The sequence below is a fragment of the Bos taurus genome, chromosome 2 (genome assembly GCF_002263795.3).
Source record: "Bos taurus isolate L1 Dominette 01449 registration number 42190680 breed Hereford chromosome 2, ARS-UCD2.0, whole genome shotgun sequence".
Lineage (NCBI taxonomy): Eukaryota > Metazoa > Chordata > Mammalia > Artiodactyla > Bovidae > Bos > Bos taurus.
The window spans coordinates 43,716,495-43,734,385 of record NC_037329.1 but is presented as its reverse complement, the minus strand read 5'-3'; the positions used below and the strand labels follow the sequence as shown (position 1 = coordinate 43,734,385).

At 40.9% G+C, this 17,891-nt stretch overlaps 1 protein-coding gene and 1 long non-coding RNA gene across 6 annotated transcripts in view; both read left to right on the top strand.

Moving 5' to 3' along the window:
• LOC112442568 (uncharacterized) overlaps window positions 1-568 on the top strand; it is a 63,402-nt gene extending 62,834 nt beyond the window's left edge. Inside the window, exon 2 of the long non-coding RNA XR_003030741.2 lies at window positions 357-568. This is a non-coding gene — a long non-coding RNA (uncharacterized lncRNA). The remainder of the gene's footprint in view (window positions 1-356) is intronic.
• Window positions 1-17,891, top strand: part of FMNL2 (formin like 2) — a 332,616-nt gene that overhangs the window by 132,312 nt on the left and 182,413 nt on the right.

Genomic DNA, 17,891 nt, shown 5'->3' with positions numbered 1-17,891 from the left:
GTGCTGTAAGCCAGAGGCCAGGAGGACTGGTCACATCTTTTTGTAGAGTTGGGTTGGTGCTGGTGATTCTGTGGCTTCTCTTTTTGAGTATCATCAGGCTGCTCGGATTTTGTGTCTGCTTTTTCCTTTGTCCAGCTGCCTCCAGCCTGGGAAGCCTCACATAGAGCCAGTGGGGGCTGCTTCTGCCATGAGAGAAGTCATAGTGTTCTTATGCTTAGCCTCTCCCTGTGTTTACTTCTTCCCCAGACTGATATCACCTTAGCTTAACCCCCGAGGAAGCCTGGTGTCTGGGCAAAAATCTCACTTCTCGTTTTTTCCTGGTAACTTGGCTCTTTTTTTTTTTTTTCCCTAAGCAGAGCTGGGATCATGGACTTTGCCCATCCACCCCACCATCCTGCTCTTTTTTTCCTGGAAGTGCCAAAACATTTCTCTCTGTGCTGAACCTGCTCATCAGTAATTCTTGATGGATTGTCGTTCCTTTTGGCAAACTGAAATTATAAAAACACAAAAGTCTCAAAATAGATGTAACCAGACTCCTCAGACTTAATAAAGACCACATGTGCTCACACTTGGGATTGAGTTTGTTCTGTTTGGTAAGCGGTACTTCTCCCACTCTCTGGCCCTTCCCTGCCTCCTTTTCTGCACATGGAGACTGACAGAGCTTCTCCCATGATTCATCCTGTGTAGTTAGGCTGCATCTTTTTTGATCCTGGGCACCCTGTTCTGATTGTATATGCTCTTTAAAGAACTGTATATGCAGACGTTATTTTGTTTGCCAAAGTTGTTAACAGTGTAGGGTCTATTCTGGTTGGAATTTCTTAGAGAGCTGCGGTCTTTTTCCAGTGTGTGCTTGTGCACACAGTGGGTTTTTCCCATGCAGCATTTTACTTCTTGGTGAAAGGTGGTGCAGGCCAGTGGCATGCTTTTATTGGGCTCTCAATGTGTGCCTGGCACTGTGCTCAGCTATGTGTTTTAGCTCATTTAATCCTCAAAATCACCTTATTTCATGGGTACTTTCATCACCATCATCCCATTTTCCCAGTAAGGAACTCAAAGCACAGAGAGGTTGAGCTGCACGCCCAAGGTGCCATGTCTGGTGATCTGGATTCTAAACCCAGACGGCTAGTCTCCAGAACCCCTGCTCCCAGATCTACACTGCTGCTCTTAAATTGCTAACCCAAGTGATCATGCAAGGATTGATTTAGCCTCTGACTGAGGAGCCATAGAAGAGTCATGGCTTTGATTTAACAGTGATGTCTTTATTTGAGAGAGTGTGCAGAATTCTGATTTCATTACTTCCCTTGACACCTTACATTAACAAGTAAACTTTCCCTGATATATTCCTGCCTAGTTTCCTCAAGAGAGGATTTGTTTGGTTCTAGAACAATGCTATCCAGTTCAGGAACCACCAGCCTCACATAGCTATGGAGCATCGAAATGTGGCTGGTTTAACTAAAGAGCAGCATTTTCATTTCATTTCACTTTTAATTAAATTTTGAAACAGATAAACTATGTTTGAACCAACTTGAGTATGTAAAGCTGCCCTATTTCAACTGGATCTTTTGTGACATTTAAACATAAGTATATCTGATGAAAATTTAGCATCTGGGTTGGAATATGTTCTAAGTATAAAATATACTCAGGATTTGAAAACAAAGTTTGCATTCTTTTTCATATTGTATCATTAATAGTTTTTATATTGGTTACATGTTTAAATAATACGTCTTCCTTAAACCAACATATCTAAAATGTTGTTATTAAAATTGACTTCACTTCCTTTTTACTTTTTGATGTGGATACTGGTGAATTCAGTTCTATTTGTGGCTCACCTTTTAATTCTGCTTGGCAGTGCTCTTTTGAATCATAGATGTGAATGTTCCTCTATAGAATAATACTTTTGCTAAAGTGAGTGCTTGAAAGATGGTGAATGGGTAATTTGCTGGTGGCAGCTGCCTGTGACAATTGATTCAGTGGGGAGAGCTAATGTAACATGATGAGTTTGTTGAAGTTGGTATCTTATTTTAGGGTACAAATGCAATAATAATGATATATAATAAGCTGGGCATCACATTCACAATGCTTTATGGCCTTTGAATAAATTACCACTTGGAATATCATGTGATGAGATGAAGGTGGTGAAAAATTGACATGAGTCAATTACTCTTTCAGTCAAGAGGAGTTTTCCATTTCTGCTGAATTTCACTGTAGCACCTGATTTGTTTTTCTTTCCCTTTGACCAGATTTGACAATTAAATGTATGAAACTCTCATGGCCAGCCTCTTCTGCCTGCTCCAGCCTTCTCCCCTGCTGTTCACCAATTCTGTTGTGATCTGAGGAGCCCTACACAAATGCCATTTCAGACGTGCTGTTGTGTGTGACACCTAAAAGGCAGGCAGCATCTCTTGAATCAAAATTGAGTGTGTTGCCTTGGGAAGCCACACTCCTTAAGTGATGACACACAGCTGCCTCTCCGCCCCTCCTCTATTCCCCTCAATGCTGGCTACTCTTCTCTAGCGTCTTGGTCAGTATTTCTTTTTCCGCACGCCCTCTAAATGTTTGTATGCGTTGCATACACTCTTCTCCCCCAGTTCATTTCTGTCTCTTTCTCCACCATTCCTGAGCGTTCCTCTGCACGCTCATGGCCTCAGCTTCTCTTGCCTGGGTTCTGAGTAGCTGGTCAAACTGGGAAGAAGTGCTGAACTTCATGTGTCCTTGTACTCCTCTTAAAGGGACCAGTAGTTACAAATTCTGTGCATGCAAGTTAGAGTCAGAAAATACATGTTCTAATTTTTCTTACTACTTTTTTCTTCTCATAATCTTTTATTTTTGCTTTTAATGTCTCAGTCCTTGAATTTCTTCCATTGTAAAATGGGAGGGGTATAAGCATCCAGAGAATTCCCCAGAGCAGCATAGCATCGTCCTAGAGAACCACAGTGAATCTGTGATGCGCTGTGCTTGGCTCTGTGCTGAATTACAGATGAGTTACCTGCTGTTGGATTTGAAACAGTACATTAAACGGAGATATTGGATTTGCTGAGTTTATTCCTATGAAAGCTTTTTGAAAATGAATGTCTTAATTTGTCTATTTCTTTCCTCTTTTCTACCCTTATGTTTGCTTTGTGTCTGCATTATTGCTTTCATGATTGCTTTAAGACTTTCGAATAACTTGAATAACTCAGCATTAAGGGTAACCTGTTCCATCCTTTCTTGTAGAGGATGAAGGTGGCTATTTGAGAGGTGGGTGGTGTCTGAGGCTGAATAATGCAGTGTGTAGGGCATATACTTGGAAAGTGGAGGCTTGGATTCGGTTTTCATTTTTGCCTATTTAGTCATAGTATTAATTGAGCATGTTCCTTAATTTGAGATCATGTATATCTCCCTTAGAACAGGTCTGTTATGTTGTAATTGGTCAATAAACATTAGCCATTATTATTGGCTGTTTTTTTTGTTGTTGTTGTTAGAGCATTTTTTTTAAATTTTATTTTATTTTTAAACTTTACATAATTGTATTAGTTTTGCTAAATATCAAAATGAATCCATCACAGGTGTACATGTGTTCCCCATCCTGAACCCTCCTCCCTCCCCATACCATCCCTCTGGGTCGTCCCAGTGCACTAGCCCCAAGCATCCAGTATTGTGCATTGAACCTGGACTGGCATCTCATTTCATACATGATATTTTACATGTTTCTATTGGCTGTTTTCTTACTTGAGGATTTAGAGGACAGTATTTAAAAGATTGTTGTCTATGACTTGTCAACTGTAGTTGATAACTAGGACATTTGTTTTAGGTCTTAAGCAGAGGAAAAACTGGTAAAGATGGAAATACTATCTATAAAGGAGATTGAAATTTTCTCTTTTCCTAGTTTCAGTCAGTTCAGTTCAGCTCAGTCGTGTCCAGCTCTTTGCGATGAATCGCAGCACGCCAGGCCTCCCTGTCCATCACCAACTCCCGGAGTTCACTCAGACTCACGTCCATCGAGTCAGTGATGCCATCCAGCCATCTCATCCTCTGTCGTCCCCTTCTCCTCCTGCCCCCAATCCCTCCCAGCATCAGAGTCTTTTCCAATGAGTCAACTCTTCACATGAGGTGGCCAAAGTACTGGAGTTTCAGCTTCAGCATCATTCCTTCCAAAGAAATCCCAGGGCTGATCTCCTTCAGAATGGACTGGTTGGATCTCCTTGCAGTCCAAGGGACTCTCAAGAGTCTTCTCCAACGCCATAATACTCTGTAATGAAAATATACCCATCAACTAGTTTTCCTCCTAGGGCCACTATGTAGTTCTGCCAATACAGTCTCACAATGACACTTGTAGAGTCCCTTTGCAAGCTTAATTCCAGATTTATATGCAGGATTTGAATTGTATTATGGAATTAAAGTGATTTTAATGGTCATATATAGTTCCAGGAAGGAGTGAATCTTATTTTCTGGTTATAACGTGAATTGGAGACCCAAGTTAGCTAATTTGACATTGAGTTAGAGAAAGTGTAACGTATACAATTCTCATTTGAAAGAGGGAACAGAGCAGGAACTTCAGAGCTGCATGTTCTTTTAATGAAGGCTGTTAATGTAATTGTTTTTTCAAAGTGGAGGATTGGCTTCCTACAAACAGTTAGCTGGCCTTGTCCTTGATTTCTCATAGTATGACCAAACCCTGTTCTGGGGAAGTGTTAGAGAATGTTTGGCTTCACATAAGAGACCTCCCTTTCATGTTTAAAGAGGCAAAGAATGTAACTAAGTTGTTCGAAAGATTTAATTTCCCAAGCTGTGCCATTAAAATAAAGAAAGAAAGAAAAGAAAAAAGAGCATGCAGAGAAGTTCTGGAGGCTGTTGTCTTAGTTTTATCTGAGCCAGCCTTTCATTTTTGCCCTTTGTACCATTTGAACATCCAAGGGATCTGAGTCTAACTCCCTGGGCAATTTGGGACCACATTCTGCCTTTGGGAAAATGCAGTTACAAATCATGTTCTTCACTAAACAAAGTGAGGCTGTTCAGCCCCTCATTTTGATCCTCTGAGGAGTGAGAGGCTGTTTACATTGAGCAAGTAAGATATATTTATTCTTCTTGACAAAGAAAGGCAAATTATTTACCAGAAAGCTCTTTAGTTTCCTGTACCTGGCACTTGACTGCAGGGTGCCTTAAAAAAGCAAGGGACCAAAAATAAGCAAAAGAATGAGCTCTCAGTACAGTCCACGTGGGGGTGTGGGGTCGGCGCTGGGGTCTGAAGCTGCCCTGCTCCAGAGCTGGAGCCAACATTTGTTTCCTTGTGGTTAGATTTAGAAACTTTTAACCCTGCCTTCTCACACTCCCTGAAATTTATAAATAGGAACCTTTTCTTATGCTGGATCACTTGGAGGCCAGTTATTAGCTAGTTTGAGGTTCCAGATGATGATATTTTGGAAAACAGTATTCTGTTTATGACATCGTCAAGGGCTTTCTTTGAGACAAGGATGAGACACATCTCAAACTTAGCTTTCTTTGAGACAAGATGAGACACATCTTGGCGTGTGTCTTATAACTCTGCAGTTCTCAAACTTAGCTGCATAATAGGTGCCCTCTGGGGAGCTTTTGAAATTGGCAAATACCAGGCTGAACCCTATGCTGAACCCATGTTGACTGAATCACAGCCTCAGGAGTGGGACCTGGGCATTGAGATTTCTGAAAGTGCCCCAGAGGATTCCAGAGCACAGCCAAATCTGAGAAGGTCATCAGACCTGCTCTCAGCTAGACTGGGTTGTGCACTACCCACTGGAAGAAAGATGAGTTTCCTTTCAAACACAAAGTGACGATATAATAGCGACTCCTGCTGCTGCCAAGTCGCTTCAGTCGTGTCCGACTCTGTGCGACCCCAGAGATGGCAGCCCACCGGGCTCCCCCATCCCTGGGATTCTCCAGGCAAGGACACTCGAGTGGGTTGCCATTTCCTTCTCCAATGCATGAAAGTGAAAAGTGAAAGTGAAGTCGCTCAGTTATGTCCGACTCTTTGTGACCCCATGGACTGCAGCCTACCAGGCTCCTCCGTCCATGGGATTTTCCAGGCAAGAGTACTGGAGTGGGGTGCCATTGCCTTCTCCAGTCTTATGATAATATGGTCTGGCTAAGTGATTTCATCACTCTGATCAGCCTGGCCTTTTGATGTTCCAGTAGTGGAGGCTTTATGAATCAGACATATTTATTGAAATAGAAACCTCCCAGTGGTGTCCTGAAATGTCTTCAGGTACCTGGTTTAGTATCTTCTGTTGTTGTTCAGTCGCTAAGCCATGTCTTGACTCTCTACGACCCCGCGGACTGCAGAGCACTGGGCTTCCCTGTCTTCCAGAGTTAGCTCCAGCTCATGTCCATGGAGTCAATGATGCCGTCCATCATTAGTATCTTCTAATTCCTGATGATAGAAAATCAACAGGCTCTTGATGTTCAGTTAGTGCATGTGAAACCAGTTCCATCACCGGTACCTCTTTTTGTACAGGTCCGCATCTCTGTATTGGTACGTATTTCAGATTAAAAGCTTCAGGAAAGTTTTTCTTTTACAGTAATTCATTGGTAGGCAGAGCCTGGCCAAACTGAGCTCTCCTGGCAGTCACCCTGACCTCAGCTAAAGTCAGGCTACCTACAGCCTTGCCTTGTCTAACTTAGTGTGCATTGTTTCTTCTACTGTTTTGTCTACTGTTTTAACCCAGGCCCCAGTGTGAGGATTAAAGAGGACCTCGTGCTGTTTGTTACTTTACTAAATTCTGAAAGAATTGTGAATTCCGAATTACTTTTGACTCAGATAAGGGATCGTGGATGTGCTGTGCCGTGGTTATACCATTCCTAGAGTCTCCTTTGTAGTCACATGGTTTGCTTATGCATTCTAACTCTGCTGTTGATCATGTAACTTAGGGCAAGTTGCTTGACCTTTTTGAGCCTCGGTTTCCCATCTATAAAGAGGTGCAAACAATGGTATCTGCTTTTAGGGCGATTGTGAAGATGAAGAGGAATAATGTACATAGAGTTTTAAAAATAGATGTTTAAGGAAGTTAAAAATACCGCAAGTTCCTGCTTGGGGAACTATGATGGCCTGTGGTAGAGCCTTCTTCTCGGTGTGGGTCCACTGTGTGTTGTCATGAGACCCAGTGAAGTATTTTTTTCCCAAGTTATTCATAAAGATTGGGCTTCCCTTGTGGCTCAGCTGGTAAAGAATCTGCCTGAAATGCTGGAGACCTGGGTTCGATCCCTGGGTTGGGAAGATTCCCTGCAGAAGGGAAAGGCTACCCACTCCAGTATCCTAGTCTGGAGAATTCCATGGACTGTATAGTCCATGGGGTCCCAGAGAGTCGGACACAACCGAGCGACTTTCACTTTCTTTCACTTCATCAAGATTGGGTCTTGGAATCTATGTAGTAGGTAGTTGGTCGTGATATTATGACTTGTATAGGAAAGGAATATAGTAATCGAATAAAAAGAACTTATGCCTTGCATAAAGTCAAGATGATTTTTGTGTGTGAATTTTTTTTTTTTAATGCCTATACATTTGTATATGTGTGCTTTGAGTCACTGCCCTTCAGTTGTGGGAACGGCATACAGAGGATCCAGGAGTCCCCCAAATACTGTTTATGGTCTGCTTCTTGATAATTTACCGAGGTGTCTAATATACAGTACTCACATGGTGGTTCAGAGAATTGAGAAAATTGTGGAGATATTATGCGTCAAAGTTCCTTGGGCTTACAATATCCAAAAAATCAAGGCCAAAGATTGCATTTTGTTTCTGTCTGAATAGTTGCTTTCGCTCTTTATTTCATACTGTGTGTGCAGACCAAGCATTGAAAGGTCTCCATAGAAAATATTGACATTACTCCTCTGTTAGGAAACTCTTAGTGTAAGAAAGGCACATACTGAATTTCTTGGACCATGAATATTTGTGGATTTTATCCATTTGGGATTTTCTGCCCCTCAGGAGTTTGTTTCATCAGAGGCCAAATTTACTTAAAACCAAACCAAGAAACTGTCTTGCTCTTGTCTCATCTTGCTTTCCTAAGCAGAATGTCATCTGGTGGTCATGCCCTGTGCCACTCCATTCCGACATCAGGAAAGGCCCTTGGCTCTGTGACTCACAATTGTTTTTTATCTGAATGTTGGTTGAAGAGTTGTACCTCTCATTGCAAAGCATTTTAATTGAATGGAAAACGAGCTTAAGTAATCTGATATAATTAAGATGCAGTCAGCACTTATTTCAAATGCATGTGTAGGCTGAGCTTTGTTGATGAACGCTAATGACCATTAGTTCAGTCTGAGTGGAACTATATATTAATGGCTGTGGAGATTTTACTTTACAGTGCTTGATCTGAAGGCCCGGAAGCGGAGGAAAGCAGTCATATAGCCATTTGAAGGGGGTGTTAGTGTTGTCTTATGTGTATCATTGAGTTGATTGCAAGGATTTTTGTCTTTTTTTTGGAGGCCACGTCCCTACAGCTTACTGTCTATGGGCAGGTGATTTAATCTTTTGAAATCGATTTGCTTATCTATAAAATGAAGAAAACTATATAAATAATTCACCTTAAATAATTATGCGAAGATGAGTAAGTTAAATCATTTTCAAAACTTACTACTATTCAAGTGTAAAGTACATGGTGATAAGAGTACTAGAATTTTTGAGGTAGGGTCTGTATCTGAGTCATCGTTGCATCCATATAAAGTACAAGCTATATGTCTTGTAGCTGTTGAGTAAATTCTGGGATGTTAGTTTGCCTCTGAATGACTCTGAAAGCTGTTAGTTTTATTTCTTTTTAATTTTTAGACGTGTATATCGAGAGGATGAGGATAGATGTTCAGCCTCTTAGACTGAGGTGTTGAAACTGAAAATGGGCTCAATCTTAGATTTAACATCATGGGTGATTATACATTTTTAGTAAGGCCAGCTATCTGTTGAGTGGGGTGCCTGCCATATCATGGTTTTCAGGGTTGGAGTAGTCCCTTCTATTTTATGAACACAATGATAATTCATTTCAAAGTTTTTGCCTTAAATGGTATCCTAAAGAGCCTGTGAATGATGTCAACAACATGACTTCCTTTCAATGAGTCTTCGGTGGCAGCTGGTTGAAATACCCAAGCTTGCACCATTCTAGGAATGACTGTCCTTAAAGGATCAGCTATCTTTACTCTTTGGTGATATATTTTTATTAGCCATTTGTGTTTGTTTTCTATATATTTTCCCATAAAAGTATCCCCAACATTTTATAGATGAGGGATGGACTTTGACTTGCACAAAGGTCATCCAGACTCTATAAGAATTCTCCACTCAAGACCAAACACCCTGCCAGAAGTTAGTGTCTGACAGATGTTTATGGGGTTTTTGAGAAATAATAATTGTGCTGTTTGAAATCCTCACCTCTAAGCAATAAGAGCTCCTGGGAGGAGGTCTGGGCTGAGAGGTGAGTCCCTTGTCTGACTAATTTGGAGGCAGGATTTCCTATATGGGAAATTGCATTGATCATCTGGATCTTGACCTTTCGCAGTCTTCAGACATCAGAATTATAAACACTGTTTAGTTCCCAAAACATGGAAATACCCCTGGTTAGACACAAAAAGTATGGGAATGTTTTAAGTTTTCTGAAAAGTATATGGCAAAGTAGCTTGATAACCCTCCCTAGTCAGAAAGTTGGTCATATTGATCCTGCACAATTAAGAAAAATATTTTGCTGCCTTGGTTAACAGGGAATATTGGCTGATTGTGAGCTCCTTAAATCCACAAAAACTTACTAGAGAAAAGTCAACTATTCATTAGCTTTCACTTGTGGAACTGAAATTTTTCTTAGTAAATTCTGAGATGGCTGGGAGCTAAAGGAATATCTGTGTGAACTAGGAAAGTCTCTTCATCATCTGTAAAATGAGGCGTTGGGGTTAGATGACCTTTGAGAAATCTTCAACTGTGGTGTCCAGATTCTGCTCTTGGGCTACCCACCTTGTCTCAAACTTGGGTTTTGATTCTTTGAATCCTTTCAATTTTGCTTCCTGTTGGTCTGAGATCATGACAAATCAGGGTCTTTAAAAAAAAGATAACAAATAAGATGAGTCTTGAGCAGATTGTTGATTGATTGATTTAGGTTTTTGGAGCCTCTCAGATCCTGGTCATTCCCAAATAGGTGGAGTTCTTAACATAATTTTGCACTCACACATTTTTTTTTTAAAGGCAGAAGGAAGCAGAAGATGGACACTGAGTATAGGTTGCACAATAACAATATAAAAATGACTTGTATCCTTTATAATTATGGTCTGACATGTTTCCAGTAAAGGTGTCTTTGGAAGTGATGCATGGTGTATATATATTCACAAACTATATACATGTAAACATAGCAGGTTCTAAATTTAATGCCACATTGTTGCTTCATACCACTTGTAATTTTTACCGAGTCAGCACAGTCTGCTACACCAAACCTCAGGAAACTTGAGCCCTTGGATAAACTGGTCTAAACACTATTGATAATTCATAACTGGTGGTTAAAAAAATTAAAATGGAACCTTGGTTTCCCAAATTAAAACTTATACAGAGCCACAGTGTATAAACTAGTGAAAAGCAAAACAGTTCTACTTTCCTAGGCTCCTTTAGTGCCTTCAGGGACCTGGGGGACCGAGGTTACATTGTCTGAAAAACCTGATGGAAATATATCTCAGTTATCATTGTACACAGGTAAAATACACCAAAGAAGAGAATTACAGATCATCATCCAGTGTTATGGTGGGAAAGTGTTAGTAAGAACTGGTTCTTTACATTGAAAATCATATGTGTTTAACATCGAGTGTTGGAACAAATAGTCGTGATATAAAGACAGATGTAGCATGCAAGCTGAATTTCAGGCATTTTTATTGCTTTGTATTTACTGATAGAAGTATCATAAAGACAGACAATCTTTACTAAAAAGGTTACGTGGACCAAGTAGAAAGACCAGATGCATTTGTGGCCTTGTGAATTTTTAAAGCAGATACAGCAATAGAAACTGTACGAACCTGAATATAAGGCAGTCCTCAAATAAGGCAATATCCTATTTTCTTGAGAGAGATCCCAAATTTTGAGTTTGAATATCTAACTTTCTCAGAATGTAGATAAAATAATGGAAAATATATTAAGGATTATGTGCCCTCGGTGGCTCCGTGGTAAAGAATCCACCTGCCAATGCAAGGAGACATGGTTCATTTTCTGGGTCTGAAATTGAACCTGGAGGAGGAAATGGCAACTCCAGCAGTCTTGCCTGGAGAATCCTTTAGGCAGAGGAGCTTGGCGGGCTACTGTCCGTAGGGCCGCAGAGAGTCGAACGTGACTGAGCAACTGCGGGGGCGCACGCGCACATGCGTTCTTAAGGTTAGTTATACCTAAACTATTATGAATTTGGAAAATCTGCATTTCTCATTCTGTTTTCATGAACCTGTTCTATTTAAACTATTTCATCATACATGCTTCAGCAACAACTTCATCACTGGTACCGCTCTTTGGCTCCTCCCACAGTTTCAGAGCTCCTCATCCTCGTTGCCACCTTACTTTAAAAAAATACGGCATTTTTAGAGTCTGTGTGGTGGTGTCAGGTTTGCACCGACCCTCCTTTTTTTTGGGTTTGTCTTATAAGTGGCAGATTTATGGATCATGGATGCTGTAGATTAGATTATTTTCATGTCTCACTTTCCTCCTCTGCTATGTGACTTACATTACATGAGAGTATTTTTCCTGCTTCATTGATGTTGAACTTGGACTGTAACCTGTTTGGCCAATGAAATATAAATGAATGATGCAATCAGATGGCTTAGAAGGAAATGGCAACTCACTCCAGTATTCTTGCCTGGAGAATCCCATGGACAGAGGAGCCTGGTGGGCTACAGTCCACGGGGTAGCAAAGAGTCAGACACGACTGAGCGACTTCACTTTCAAGTGTAATAGAGCTGTGGTGCTTCTGTGACTGCCATGAGAAAAATATGCTCTAGCTAGCTACTGCCTCTTCAACCTGGATCCCACAATGAGGCAGGTTAGGTGGTGTAGCTGACCCTGAGCAGACAGACTCAAATCTTGACGATGCATCAGACTACAACTACCTGTTGGCCTAGCAGATCTAATCTAACTGCTACAACTCATAAGTCTAATAATATTCCCCTTTTGTTTGAATTAGAGTTAGGAGTTGCATCCAAGATAGTTTACTTAGATAATTTCTATATCAAAAATAACTTTGGGAATGTTGACCATCTGTTGTTGTTCAGTCACTCAGTCATGTGTGACTCTTTGTGACCCCATGGACTGCAGCACGCCAGGCTTCCCTGTCCTTCACTTTCTCCTGGAGTTTGCTGAAACTCATGTCCATCCAGCTGGTGATGCCATCCAACCATGTCATCCTCTGTTGTCCTCCTCCTGCCTTCAGTCTTTCCCAGCACCAGGGTCTTTTCCAGTGAGTCGGCTCTTCACTTCAGGCCAAAGTATTAGAGCTTCAGCATCAGTTCTTCCAAAGAATATTTGGGGTTGATTTCCTTTAGGATTGACTGGTTTGAACTCCTTGCAGTCCAAGGGACTGTTAAGGGTCTTCTGACTATTTATGAAGGGCTAATTGGTCTGTGCAGTGACCTGGGATTCATTATAATAGGCATTTTCAAGAAAACTCCATACAGCAAAACCAAATGTATGCATTAAAAAAATATATTGCCAGACTTGAGTGCACTGTTTGCTTTTCCAGTGAGACCTCTAGATGGTCTGTGAATAGGAGCCTGGTGTTTCCCTCCTGGATGACTTACTTTTGAGCATAGTAGAAACAAAATTTTGGCTCTTGTGTGTCTGTACACACTTATTGAATTTTGTAAAATACGTGCACACAGGAATGAACTTCTCCAGGGGCTCAGTAGTAAAGAATCTGCCTGCCAAGCAGGAGATGCAAGTTCTATCCCTTGGTCGGGAAGATCCTCTGGAGAAGGAAATGGCAACCCACTCCAGTATTCTGCCCAGAGAATCTCATGGACAGAGGAGCCTGGCAGGCCACAGTCCACGGGGTCACAAAGAGATACAGCTGAGTGACTTGACAACAATAGCAATACACAGCAAAATCTCTCGTATCTGTTAGCAGGTTTTAAACATAATGTATGTGTTTCTGCATAGCCAGTCAGCCTCTGTGTGGGTGTTTAAATAAATTTATTGTAGGTACTCTTTTATTGCTCTCTAAAGAAAATACTACCTGTATAAGAAGTTCAGGTTTATATTTTTAAAAATTATTTTTCAGTAGGAGAGTTCTAGATAAGATATCTCTGTATTTATCTACTGCTTATCATCAGGTTTTTACTTAAGGTTTAAATCCCCCAAGAGATAACTTAATTGAAAAAAAAAACAGTTTATGCTATATTTTCTTAAAATATTTAATTGACCAAATTTAACACTTCCCCTCCTTCATAATCATCCATTTCCTTTCAGATGATGCCTCTGACTGATACAGCACTTTCAACAGCCAAAAATAAGATACTGGCTTTGTTAAAAGAAATAGTATTTCTTTTTATCCTGGTTCCATATGCATTCCAAGTGCTGCTGCTGCTGCTGCTAGGTCGCTTCAGTCGTGTCCGACTCTGTGCGACCCCATGGACGGCAGCCTACCAGGCTCCTCCATCCATGGGATTTTCCAGGCAAGAGTACTGGAGTGGGGTGCCATTGCCTTCTCCGGCATTCCAAGTGGGGAGCTTTAAAAAAATCTCACCTTCCCCAGAGATTCTGCTTTAATTGTTAGGGCAGAGCCTAGGCATCCATACTTTTTAATGAAACTTCTCAGGTGACCCTAATTTGTAGAACAGCCTACCTGCATACTGTGTTATCTAAACTAAGCAATTCAGGTTAGATGCTTTTGTTACATGTAGGATTGTTCAGGTATGTCATCTCTGTTGTTCAGATCAACCTGATAATTGATACATCTTCTAGGAAATTAACATCCTGTCGAAAAAGTTTTATTTGTATCCTATTTTCAGTTTACTGCTTTTGGACCATTCTTAGTAGACTGATGGAGGAAAACTTAGTTGCGTAAATAAACCCTTAATGCTTGCCTGGGGAATCACTGCCTTCCTTTATGACTCCATTCAGGTGTTTGGGTAATTCTCAGAGTTGCCTCTTAAAATCACACCGCCTTGGCCAGCTTTACACAAACTGATTTCAATTGTGAATTCTCCTTCACCATGGAGAGGAGCCCAGTGGATTTGCTCAGGTGACCTTGGCTACACTGAGCACAGTAGAGCCTTGTTAAGGACGCAGGAGGCAGCATTCTTACCTTTCTCTGCCAGATCTTAGGTAAATAGTCAATGACAGGTCCCTGTGAAAGTCTCAAATACCTAAATGAACACTATGCTTTAAAAGGAAGAAATAACAAAGCTTTAGCATGCATGCCTTTAAAACAACAACAACTTAAATCCACAAAACTGGAACTGTGTATTGTCTTTTACCAAAAAACACTTTTTTTTAAGGAGAGCATAGGATTTTCTTTTTCCTCCAGTTGATGTTAATTTTCTAGATACAGCCTAATTGCATGTACATGGATTCCTTTCCATTCGTATCTTGAAGCAGCATATTTGTTCCACAAATAGCAGGACTCATACTGAACAGTATGTGATAATGTGACGCATTGAGTCTTACTCATTCTTGTTCTTCTCTGATACTCATCAGCCTGAGGGGAAGTTTATCATCATTTTTTTTCACTTTATAGCTTTAAAAAAATGTTGATTTTGTTTTTAAAAATTGTTTTAAATTGACTTACTGTTGATTTATGGGCTTCCCTGCTGGCTACAATGTTGTGTTAATTTCTGCTGTATAGCAAAATGATTCAGTTATACACATATATACATTCTTAAAAAAATTTTTTTTTCCATTATGATTTATCACAGGATTTTGAATATAGTTAGGAACTTGTTTATCCATTCTATACATATATCAATAATGCTTTGCACCTGCTAACCCCAGACTCCCAATCCATCCCTTCCCAACACCCCGACCCCAAGCCTGGCAAAAACAAATCTGTTTTCTATGTCTTTGAGTTGGTTTGTGTTTCATATATAGGTTAATTTGTGTTATATTTTAGATTCCACACAGAAGTGATATCATATGGTTATTTGTCTTTCTGATTCACTTAGTATGATCATCTCTAGATCCAGCCATTCATGCTGAGTTGCTTCAGTCATGTCCAACTCTTTGCAACCCCATGGACCATAGCCCACCAGACTTCACTGTCCACAGGATTCTCCAGGCAAGAATACTGGAGCGGGTTGCCATTTCCTTCTCCAGGTAATCTTCCTGACCCAGGGATCGAACCTGCTTCTCTTCCATCTCCTGCATTGGCAGGTGGGTTCACTGCCACTAGCACCACCTGGTAGATCCATCTATGTTGCTGCAAATGACATTATTTCATTCTTTTTTATGGCTGAGTAGCATTCCATTGTATTTGTGTACCATATCTTTATCTGTTCATCTGTCAATGGACAGAGTGCTGCTGTGAACACAGGGGTGTACGTATGTTTTTGAATTACAGTTTTGTCTGGATATATGCCTAGGAGTGGGATTGCTGGATCATATGGCAGCTATATGTTTAGTTTTTTGAGGACCCTTCATACTGTTCTCCATAGTGACTGCACCAGTTTACATTCCCACCGACAGTGTAGGAAGGTTCCATTTTCTCTACACCTTCTCCAGCATTATTATTTATAAACTTTTTGATGATGGCCATTCTGACAGGAGTGAGGTAATACCTCATGGTAGTTTTGGTTTGCATTTCTTTACTAATTAGTGATGTTCAGCATTGGCACCCCACTCCAGTACTCTTGCCTGGAAAATCCCATGGATGGAGGAGCCTGGAAGGCTGCAGTCCATGGGGTCACTGAGGGTCGGACACGACTGAGCGACTTCACTTTCACGTTTTACTTTCATGCATTGGAGAAGGAAATGGCAACCCACTCCAGTGTTCCTGCCTGGAGAATCCCAGGGATGGCGGAGCCTGGTGGGCTGCCATCTATGGGGTCGCACAGAGTCGGATACGACTGAAGTGACTTAGCAGCAGCAGCATCTCTCCATGTGCCTATTGGCCATCTGTATGTCATCTCTGAAGAAATGTCTGTGGTCATTTTCATAAGACTGGCTTTGATGGGTTTTGTGTATGAGACCATGTGATAAAAGGAATATAGATTCTTAACCTAGACATTTTGATTTGAATTCTGGCTTAATAGCTGAATGACTTGAGTATTTTTTTAAAAAACTTCTCTGTGCCATATGCCATATACAAGGAGATCCAACCAGTCAATCCTAAAGGAAATAAGTCCTGAGTATTCATTGGAAGGACTGATGCTCCAATACTTTGGCCAACTGATGTGAAGAACTGACTCTTTTGAAAAGACCCTGATGCTGGGAAAGATTGAAGACAGGAGGGAAAGGGGACAACAGAGAATGAGATGGTTGGATGGCATTACTGACTCAGTGGGCATGAGTCTGAGCAAGCTCTGGGAGTTGGTGATGGACAGGGAAGCCTGGCGTTCTGCAGTCCATGGGGTCGCAAAAAGTCAGACATGACTGAGTGAGTGAACTGAACTGATGCCTTATTTTCTTCATTTCTACAAAATGGGGATAATTGTACTTACCTCCTCCATAGGGTAGTGGTGACAATTAAATATTTTTCAAAGCCTTTGAATGTTTCTGGCATTCTATAAATGTTGGCTGCTGCTGCACCCCACCGTCATAACTAGTGCAGCTACTACTGCTTTTCCTGCTTTTCCTGGGACAGTAATACTGTCCCAATTATTACTCTTTTATAGTCTTTGAAAACATCAGGTAAACCAAGGTCGGGCTTTGCTGATGGCTAGGTGGTAAAGAATCTGCCTGCCAATGCAGGAGATGTGAGTTCGATCCCTGGGTCACAAAGATCCCCTGGAGAATGAAATGGCAACCCACTCCACTGTTCTCACCTGCGAGATCCCATGGATAGAGGAGCCTGGCGGGTTATAGTACATGGGGTTGCAAAAGTCAGATATGACTTAACAACTAAACAAAAAAAAAAAACTGAGGTCATTGATGAATTATTAAGAAAAAGAGTTAACTGTCTTTCTCTAGGTCGTCTTCTGTGAGTTCTTTTGTGTGGTTCTCTGTTTCATGGGGCTTCCTAGGTGGCTCAGTGGTAAAGAATCCTCCTGCCAATGCAGGAGACATGGATTTGATCCCTGGGTTGGGAAGTTCCCCTGGAGAAGGAAATGACAACCCACTTTGGTACTCTTGCCTGGGAAAATCCCACGGTCAAAGAAGCCTGGCAGGCTCTAGCTTACGGGGTTGCAAAGAGTCTGACACAACTGAGTACAGCACCCTCTGTTTCATGAGTTAAAAACATCTCTCCTTGGTTGCAGGCTCACTGAGGCTAAGAATCTTTCATTCTATTTGAAAAAAATGAACGAAAAAAGAAATCCATCTCTTTCTGTCAGGGGATGCAAATTTTTGTGTATCAACTGTATTTGAGTATATGAGGCTATTAAAATAAATCTTACGGTATAATCCTATAGTAATAGGAATTCCATAAAGATCATGACACATTAACTTTAAAAAGAAATACTTAGAATAACATCTTGGTGTGGCTGAAAACTGGAAGCTTAATTCTCCAAGTTCATGTCTGTGTCATTACAGTCACTGACTGGAAAGTCATAGTTTCCTTTAACCAGAGGAATGTGCTGAAACAGTAGTAGGTATTGGTTAAAATTAGAATCAACTATTTCCATAACCAGAACGACAGACATGTTTTAAAAAAGAAAAAAAAAGCAAAAAAGAAAGTGACAAGTCTACTAGGTTTTGCCTGTGGGTTCAAGAGGTTTTCAACCCAGTTCAGCTAACTGCATTTGGATTCTGTCCATGAACTTGGCACATGACGTGTATGGCAGACTTCCTAAACCTA